The sequence below is a fragment of the Cervus elaphus genome, chromosome 27, assembly GCF_910594005.1.
Source record: "Cervus elaphus chromosome 27, mCerEla1.1, whole genome shotgun sequence".
In the NCBI taxonomy this organism is placed as follows: Eukaryota; Metazoa; Chordata; class Mammalia; order Artiodactyla; family Cervidae; genus Cervus; species Cervus elaphus.
Window position 1 is genome coordinate 23,265,272 of NC_057841.1, and position 11,050 is coordinate 23,276,321.

The window sequence follows — 11,050 nt, forward strand, 5'->3', positions numbered from 1 at the left end:
AGAAATTTAAAAATTAATAATGTACCTATGTACACATATCTATCTTCAACAAAGGAGGCAAGAATATACAGTGGAAAAAAGACAACCTCTTTAACAAATGGTGCTGGGAAAACTGGTCAAACACTTGTAAAAGAATGAAACTAGAGCACTTTCTAACACCATGCACAAAAATAAACTCAAAATGGATTAAAGATCTAAATGTAAGACCAGAAATTATAAAACTCCTAGAGGAGAGTATAGGCAAAACACTCTCCAACATAAATCACAGCAAGATCCTCTATGACCCACCTCCCAGAGTATTAGAAATAAAAGCAAAAATAAACAAATGGGACCTAATTAAACTTAAAAGCTTTTGCACAGCAAAAGAAACTATAAGCAAGATGAAAAGACAGCCTTCAGAATGGGAGAAAATAATAGCAAATGAAGCAAGAGACAAAAGATTAATCTCAAAAATATACAAGCAACTCCTGCAACTCAATTCCAGAAAAATAAATGACCCAATCAAAAAATGGGCCAAAGAACTAAACAGACATTTCTCCAAAGAAGACATACAGATGGCTAACAAACACATGAAAAGATGCTCAACATCCCTCATTATCAGAGAAATGCAAATCAAAACCACAATCAGGTACCATCTCATGACGGTAAGAATAGCTACTATCCAAAAGTCTACAAGCAATAAATGCTGGAGTGGGTGTGGAGAAAAAGAAACCCTCTCACACTGGTGGTGGGAATGCAAACTAGTACAGCCACTATGGAGAATAGTGTGGAGATTCCTTAAAAACTGGAAATAGAACTGCCATATGACCCAGCAATCCCACTCCTGGGCATACACACCAAGGAAACCAGATCTGAAAGAGACACATGTACCCCAATGTTCATCGCAGCACTGTTTATAATAGCCAGGACATGGAAGCAACCTAGATGCCCATCAGCAGACGAATGGATAGGAAAGCTATGGTACATATACACAGTAGAATATTAGCCATTAAAAAGAATTCATTTGAATCAGTTCTAATGAGATGGATGAAACTGGAGCCCATTATACAGAGTGAAGTAAGCCAAAAAGATAAACACCAATACTGTATACTAATGCATATACATATGGAATTTAAAAAGATGGTAACGATAACCTTATATGCAAGACAGAAAAAGAGACACAGGTGTATAGTACAGACTTTTGGACTCTGTGGGAGAAGGCAAGGGTGGGATGATCTGAGAAAATAGCATTGAAATATGTATATTATCAAGTGTGAAACAGATCGCCAGCCCAGGTTGGATGCATGAGACAAGTGCTCAGGGCTGGTGCACTGGGAAGACCCAGAGGGATGGGATGTGGAGGGAGGTGGGAGGGGGGATCAGGATGGGGAACACATGTAAATCCATGGCTGATTCATGTCAATGTATGGCAAAAACCACTACAATATTGTAAAGTAATTAGCCTCCAACTAATAAAAATAAATGAAAAAAATAAATAAAAATAAAAAAATAAAAATTAATGGAAAAGGATGAAATAGAGAAAACTGACAAATTCTAGAAATAAGGCTTTGAAAGAAAAACCCATATACCTAATATTTTGGGAAAAAAATAAATAAAAATAAAAAATAAAAATTAATGAAAAAGGATGAATTAGAAATGAGAAAACTGATGAATTCTAGAAATAAGGCTTTGAAAGAAAAACCCGTACACCTAATATTTTGAAAGTACATTCAAGTAAATAATAAAGAACACACACACACACACAAATTAGAAATGAGAAAGTAAGTACACCCAGAAGCTTTTTAAAAAATATATACAGCAAGGATGGAATGGGGACAGTATGCTAGGAAAATATAAGTGAATTAAAGAAGGAAGAAGACCTGAACTGATCAAAAATGATAAGAAAACAATCTCAAATGTAATATTTATCATATTTCAAATGGCACAGGAAAATATGTGAGTTCTTTATAGCCCTCAAGGAACAGACAATTTCCATGCTATATAAACTATTCCAGAGTTTATTTTTAATGGAATATTTCTAGTTTATTCTCCAAAGCCCTGATGCCTAAACTTGATAGAGAAAACACACTTATATACCCACATATTCGTCATATACACACATACCTACAAATGCTACTTACTGACAATACTAATCCAAAAATACCAAATAGGATATCAACACAAATAAAAAATGTAAGTATACTGAAAATATACATGATCAGGTAAATGTGACTTCTGAAATTTAAGAATTGCTATGATTTCTTAAAAATCTGCTGATATTTCTATTTTTAAAGAAAAAAATAATACTCCTTATACATATAAGGGTACTAAGAATAAAGCTTTTTTCCTTTAAAAATGAATTCTGTCTTAAAACAGTAGTAGACATTCAATTAAATGATGAAACACAGGAGGAATCCACATTAGAGTAAGCAGCAATTTTACAAAGGATACCAAATATCACTGCTTTTGCATAATGCTTTGGAAGATGTAGCCAATGAAACAAAACAAGAAAATCTGATGAAATCTGATGAATTCTTATTTTAAATAAAGAGGGCAAAAGGAAAACTTAAGAGAAGCAACCAAAATATGTATGAACAGATGCAAAACACACACACTCACATACATGCACACACCCCACAGTGGCTTTGCACAAAAAAAAAAAAAAAAAAAAAATCAACAAATATATAATATCTAGCAATAAATGCAGGAAGTAAGTAGCATTTAATGAAGAAAACTATTATACTTTACTGAGGGTCATACAAGAGTTTTGAATAAATAAGAACAAATAGAATTTCTGAAAAGAAAGAAATATTTTATTTGAAATAGTATTTTCAGCATATTATTTCCTCCAAAAATAACCCATTGGTTTCAGTTCTTTTTAACCAAATGCCAAAATTCCTTGAAAAGGTAGTATAAAAATCTATCTCAAAGAATGAACAAAGAAACCCCATGAAAAGAGCGTAATGAGTGGAAACTAACACCACCAGATAATAACATTTATATATTAACACTTTATATCATAAAATTCAGTAATTAAAGCAATGTGGTGCTGGATTCATTGCCAAATGAATCAGAGGCACAGAGAAGAAATTCCAGAAATAGCGTGCACACATGTTTAGTCACTCAGTTGTGTCCAACTCTTTGTGACCCATGGATTCCTATAACCCACAAGACTCCTCTGTCCATGGGATTATCCCAGCAAGAATATTGGCGTGGGTTGCCATTTCCTCCTCCAGGGGATCTTCACTATTGAGGGACAGAACCCACATCTCCTGTGGCTTATGCATTGGCAGGCAGATTCTTTACCACTGAACCACCTAGGAAACTCAGAAATAGACTCTAATACAAATTAAAGTTCAGTGTTCAACCAAGATCACACTCAGTATCAGGGAGAAGGAAGAGAATTTTCAATAAATGGATCTTAGGCAACTGATTACATATTTGAGAAGAAAATGTTAGACTTCTGTCCTATCCCATACCCCAGAGGCACTGACCCTTTAATTATAAAATGAAGAGAAGCAAGTAAGGAGGCAGGGGGATAAAACAGAAGAAAATGTATATTTTTTAATTTACTTATTTTTAATTGAAGGATAATGGCTTTACAATATTGGTTTGATTTCTGCCATACATCAACATGAATTAGCCATAGGTATACATATATCCCTTCCCACCTCCCACCTTTTCCCACCCCTCTAGGTTGTTACAGAGCCCCTGAGTCATACAACAAAGTATAAAACTCTTAGAAGAAAACATAGGCAGAACACTGTATGACATGAATCATGGCAACATCCTCTGTGACCCACCTCCTAGAATAATGGAAATAAAAACAAAAATAAATAAGTGAGACGTGATTAAACTTAAAAGTTTTTGTACAGCAAAAGAAACTATAACCAAGGTGAAAAGACCACCCTCAGAATGGAAGAAAATAAAAGCTAATGAAACAGCTGACAAAGGATTAATTTCTAAAATCTACAAGTAGCTCATAGAACTCAATACCAGAAAAAGAAACCAAATCAAAAAGTGGGCAAAAGACTGAAACAGACATTTGTCCAAAGAAAACATCAGTTCAGTTCAGTTCAGTTCAGTCGCTCAGTCGTGTCCGACTATTTGCGACCCCATGAATTGCAGCAGGCCAGGCCTCCCTGTCCATCACCAACTCCCAGAGTCTACCCAAAACCATGTTCATCAAGTGGTGATGCAATCCAGTCATCTCATCCTCTGCCATCCCCTTCTCCTCCTGCCCCCAATCCCTCCCAGCATCAGGATCTTTTCCAATGAGTCAACTCTTCGCATGAGGTGGCCAAAGTATTGGAGTTTCAGCTTCAGCATCAGTCCTTCCAATGAACACCCAGGACTGATCTCCTTTAGGATGGACAGGTTGGATCTCCTTGCAGTCCAAGGGACTCTCAAGAGTCTTCTCCAACACCACAGTTCAAAAGCATCAATTCTTCGGCGCTCAGCTTTCTTCACCATCCAACTCTCACATCCACACATGACTACTGGAAAAACCATAGCCTTGACTAGACGGACCTTTGTTGGCAGGTAATGTCTCTGCTTTTTAATATGCTATCTAGGTTGGTCATAACTTTCCTTCCAAGGAGTAAGCGTCTTTTAATTTCATGGCTGCAATCACCATCTGCAGTGATTTTGGTGCCCCCAAAAATAAAGTCTGACACTGTTTCCCCATCTATTTTCCATGAAGTGATGGGACCAGATGCCATGATCTTAGTTTTCTGAATGTTGAGCTTTAAGCCAACTTTTTCACTCTCCACTTTCACTTTCATCAAGAGGCTTTTTAGTTCCTCTTCACTTTCTGCCATAAGGGTGTTGTCATCTACATATCTGAGGTTACTGATATTTCTCCTGGCAATCTTGATTCCAGCTTGTGCTTCTTCCAGCCCAGTGTTTCTCATGATGTACTCTACATAGAAGTTAAATAAGCAGGGTGACAATATACAGCCTTTGACCTACTCCTTTTCCTACTTGGAACCAGTCCATTACTCCACATCCAGTTCTAACTGTCGCTTCCTGACCTGCATACAGGTTTCTCAAGAGACAGGTCAGATGGTCTGGTATTCCCATCTCTTTAAGAATTTTCCACAGTTTATTGTGATCCACATAGTCAAAGGCTTTGGCATAGTCAATAAAGCAGAAATAGATGTTTTTCTGGAACTCTCTTGCTTTTTTGATGATCCAGCGGATGTTGGCAATTTGATCTCTGGTTCCTCTGCCTTTTTTAAAACCAGCTTGAACATCTGGAACTTCATGGTTCACATATTGCTGAAGCCCGGCTTGGAGAATTTTGAGCATTACTTTACTAGCGTGTGAGATGAGTGCAATTGTGCAGTAGTTTGAGCATTCTTTGGCACTGTCTTTCTTTGGGATTGGAATGAAAACTGACCTTTTCCAGTCTTGTGGCCACTGCTGAGTTTTCCAAATTTGCTGGCATATTGAGTGCAACACTTTCACAGCATCATCTTTCAGGATTTGAAACAGCTCAACTGGAATTCGATCACCTCCACTAGCTTTGTTAGTAGTGATGCTTTCTAAGGCCCACTTGACTTCACATTCCAGGATGTCTGGCTCTAGGTGAGTGATCACACCATTGTGATTATCTGGGTCGTGAAGATCTTTTTTGTACAGTTCTTCTGTGTGTTCTTGCCACCTCTTCTTAATATCTTCTGCTTCTGTTAGGTCCATACCATTTCTGTCCTTTATTGAGCCCATCTTTGCATGAAATATTCCCTTGGTATCTCTAATTTTCTTGAAGAGATCTCTAGTCTTTCCCATTCTGTTGTTTTCCTCTATTTCTTTGCATTGATTGCTGAGGAAGGCTTTCTTATCTCTCCTTGCTATTCTTTGGAACTCTGCATTCAGATGGGACTATCTTTCCTTTTCTCCTTTGCTTTTTGTTTCTCTTCTGTTCACAGCTATTTGTAAGACCTCCTCAGACAGCCATTTTGTTTTTTGCATTTCTTTTCCATGGGGATGGTCTTAATCCCTGTCTCCTGTACAATGTCATGAACCTCCATCCATAGTTCATCAGGCACTCTGTCTATCAGATCTAGTCCCTTAAATCTATTTCTCACTTCCACTATATAATTGTAAGGGATTTGATTTAGGTCATACCTGAATGGTCTACTGGTTTTCCCCACTTTCTTCAATTTAAGTCTGAATTTTGCAATCAGGAGTTCATGATCTGAGCCACAGTCAGCTCCTGGTCTTGTTTTTGCTGACTGTATAGAGCTTCTCCATCTTTGACTGCAAAGAATATAATCAATCTGATTTCGGTGTTGGCCATCTGGTGATGTCCATGTGTCGAGTCTCCTCTTGTGTTGTTGGGAGAGGGTGTTTTCTATGACCAGTGCATTCTCTTGGAAAAACTCTATTAGCCTTTGCCCTGCTTCATTCTGTACTCCAAGGCCAAATTTGCCTGTTACTACAGGTGTTTCCTGACTACTTACTTTTGCATTCCAGTCCCCTATAATGAAAAGGACATCTTTTTGGGATATTAGTTCTGGAAGGTCTTGTAGGTCTTCATAGAACCATTCAACTTCAGCTTCTTCAGCATTACTGGTTGGGGCATAGGCTTGGATTACCATGATATTGAATGGTTTGCCTTGGAAATGAACAGAGATCATTCTGTCGTTTTTGAGATTGCATCCAAGTACTGCATTTTGGACTCTTTTGTTGACTATGATGGCTACTCCATTTCTTCTATGGGATTCCTGCCCACAGTAATAGATATAATGGTCACCTGAGTTAGATTCACCCATTCCAGTCCATTTTAGTTTGCTGATGCCTAGAATGTTGACATTCGCTCTTGCCATCTCCTGTTTGACCACTTCCAATTTGCCTTGATTCATGGACCTAACATTCCAGGTTCCTGTGCAATATTGCCCTTTACAGCATCAGACCTTGCTTCTGTCACCAGTCACATCCACAACAGGGTATTGTTTTTGCTTTGGCTCCATCCATTCATTCTGTCTGGAGTTATTTCTCCACTGATCTCCAGTAGCATATTGGACACCTACTGACCTGGGGAGTTCATCTTTCAGTATCCTATCTTTTTGCCTTTTCATACTGTTCATCGGGTTCCAAGGCAAGAATACTGAAGTGGTTTGCCATTTCCTTCTCCTGTGGACCTCTCCACTTCTTCTGTCAGACTCTCCACCATGACCCGTCCATCTTGGGTGACCCCACACGGCATGGCTTAGTTTCATTGAGTTAGACACGACTGTGGTCCTGTGATCAGATTGGCTAGTTTTCTGTGATTATGGTTTTAGTGTGTCTGCCCTCTGATGTCCTCTTGCAACACCTACCATCTTACTAAGTAAGGGGCAGCGGCCGAGAGGAGCTACCCCATGTCCAAGAGTGGCAACTGCGTGGGCGCAGGAGGGCTAAGAGGAGCTACTCTACATTCAAGGTCAGGAGGAGTGGCCATGAGGCGATACCCCTCATCCACAGTAAGGAGCAGCGGCTACGCTTTGCTGGAACAGCCATGAAGAGATACCCCACGTCCAAGGTAAGAGAAAGAAAACATACACATGGCTAATAAACACATGAAAAGATGCTCAACATTGCTCATTATTAGAGAAATGCAAATCAAAACTACAACGAAATATCACCTCACATCAGTCATAATGGCCATCATCAAAAACTCCACAAACAACAAGTTCTGGAGAAAGTTCTGGAGAAGAGGGACCCCCTCTTCCACTGCTGGTGGGAATGTAAATTGATACAGTCACTATGGAAAACAGTATGGAGATTCCTTAAAAAACTGGGAATAAAACCACCATATGAGCCAGCAATCCCACTTCTGGGCATATACCCTGAGGAAACTAAAACTGAAAAAGACATATATTACCCCAATGTTCACTGCAGCACTATTTACAATAGCTAGGACATGGAAAACACCTAGATGTCCATCAACAGATGAATGGATAAAGAAGTTGTGGTACATACATACAATGAATACTACTCAGTCATAAAAAAGAGTGCATTTGAGTCAGTTCTAATGAGATGGATCAACCCAAAGCCTGTTATTCAGAGCAAAGTTAAGTCAGAAAGAGAAAAACAAATATCATATATTAATACATATATTTGAAATCCAAAAAGATGGTACTGCTGAACCTATCTGCAGGACAGTGATGGAGACACAGACATGGAGAACAGACTTTTGGACAAGGGCAGGGGGAAGAAGGAGAGGGTGAGATGAATGGAGACAGTAGCATGGAAGCATATACACTACCATATGGAAAATGTATGTCATTTTAAAATGTGATCTAAACCTAAAAACAAAGAAAGACAATGTTAAAAGAAATATGAAAAAGTTTTAATATATAACAATCAGAAACCTTTTTTTTTTTTTTTTGAGAGAAAGAAGGAATCACTAATTTTTAAGCAAAAGCATATATCTGGGGAAGGTATTTATACTATGTATCAAAGTTCTTTAAATAAATAAGATCAATAGAAAATGAGCAAAGAATATGAGCAGGTAATTTCAAAAGGGAAACAAAAAATAAGCAACAAGAAAAAATATTCATTAGTTTATGTAGACTAAAATACTACTTTTCATTTTTTAAAATTCAATTCTTCAATTCTGACAAGCTTACACTAGAAAACATATCCCTCCAAATATTATTAAGGGGGGTCTAAATTGGTTCAGACTTTCTGGAAGATAATATACCAGTAATTATCAAGAATTGATTTAAATTTTTTAAATTTACTTTAACGATATTTCCTAAGGAAATAAGTTGAGACTTATCCCCTGATATGTGTCTAAATGTGCCTACAAATGCTTTATTTTTAACTTAATAAATTAACAAAGAACAACCTTTATGCCTTCAAAATAGGGCTTTGTTAAAATATGTTTACATTCCACAATTGACAATTGTACTTATGTAATAGATTGAGTAAAAAAAGTCTAAAGTAACTTTATCAGGTATTGAATAAATATGAACTTAAATTTGTAAAACAAAACAAGGGTAGATGAGAGAGACAGAGAGAGGCAGAGAAAGAGAGAGACTAAACATAACAAAGAGATAGGAATATAGATGTGTTCTTCTTACATCATGTTTTCTTCTTGCATCTTGCCATTTGCTTTCTTTATAATTTAATGAATAAGCATTGCTTTGAATTTCATAAAGAGGAGGCTGTTTTAAAAATAGTCATTGTTTGCATCAGAGCCCTTATTTAGGTGGAAGTATCTGGACTGTGTCAAATCTCCTTGAACTCTGTTTATGCTTTAAATGCTGTGCCCCCAAATAAGCATCACCATCTTCATGCTCAAAAACACCTTTGTTAAGCCCTTCTTCAATTCAGAGAAGCTAGTAGACACTGGAGCACCTGCAGTTGCTCAGTTGTGTTCAACTCTTTGAGACCCCATGGACTGTAGCCTGCCAAGCTTCTCTGTCCATGGGATTTTCCCAGCAAGAATATGGGAATGGTCATTTCCTCCTCCGGGGATCTTTCTGACCCAGGGATCAAACCCTGTCTCCTGCATCTCCTTCTTTGCAGGTAGATTCTTTAATGCTGAGTCACTAGGGAAGTCCCATGTATTAGAGATCCAGATATATAATAAATTCACCAACTTTGAGGATTTGAAGTCCAGTTTGGCCTTGCATGTGGAACTTGATGCCCCATTGAACCTGTCTTGTATTTATTCTATTCATTTTTCATTCTCTGGACTAGAAATAATATTAGTGTTCCTTAGGAGAATAAATCACAATAGAAGAACAAAGATTCACTTTCAGTGGCAAAAAAAGGGTTCATCATCAGGGAAGGGCAGTGTGTAGGCCATCCTTTTCTATGCTTCTGACAAAGAGAAAGTGGCTCCCCTCCTGGTGGTTCTGGGGTGGGGGCAGGGGAAGAAACAGTATTTCAGATGCTAGAACCCCTTCTGATACCACAGCTAAGGCCTTAGGAGATGGTTAGAAATGAGAGTGAGCCAGTAAAATTAAGGCACTGTGGCCCATTAAAGAACTATGACAAGGATCAAGCTTCATTTGATTGGCCCAAAGAGCAAGCACTTCTTCACACAAGATCCTGGTGAGGATCTTCATCCCTCCCTGGGCAAATTTAAAAGACATGTTCATGATATAATGCATATGTTAATCAGCTCAGGGTACTAAAGCAAAATATCTTAGACTGGATGGCTTATAAACAACAGAAATTTATTGCCCACAATTCTGGAGGCTAGAAGTGCAAGATCAGGGCACTAGCGTGTCATGTTCTGGTGAGGGTCATCTTTCCAACTGCTGCCCACTGAGTTAGGTTTCTATCCTCACATGGTAGAAAGAGTGAGAGAGCTCTCTGGGGTCTTTTGCTGTGCTGTGCTTAGTCGTTCAGTCATATCCGACTCTTTGTGACCCCGTAGACTGTAACCCACCAGGCTCCTCTGTCCATGGAGATTCTCCAAACAAGAATATTGGAGTGGGTTGTCATGCCCTCCTCCAGGGGCTATTCCAAACAAAGGGATGGAACCCATGTGTCCCACATTGCAGGTGGATTTTTTACCATCTGAGCCACCAGGAAAGCCTAAGGATACAGGATTGAGTAGCCTATTCTTTCTCCAGTGGATCTTCCTGACCCAGGAATTGAACTGGGATCTCCTGCTTGGCAGGCAGATTCTTTACCAGCTGAGCTACCCAAGAAGCCCCTGAGGTCTTTTATGATAGTGCTAATCCCATACATGTGGGTGCTAATCCTCATAACCTAATTACCTCCCAAAGACCCCACCTCTTAGAACCTTCACACTGGATGTTTGGATTTTAGCATATGAACTGGTGGGAAAGAAAAATCCTGATGCCTAACTTGTATAGCATGAATATGAACTTCAGTTTGTAAAACAAAATGTATTTCATCCCACCCAGTAGTGGACCACCAACAAGGGCTCTGAAAGAGCATGGAGATGGGGCAGCAAGAATAAATAGCAGGACTAGGAATTGTAGCCTAATGGATAGCCAGGGAGCTCCCCACACAAGCTGGTCATTTAAGGATGACACTTCCCCTTTTAGATTTTGTAAAGCCTTGTAATTTAATTTTTCTCAAAACTTGATTATCCATTCAA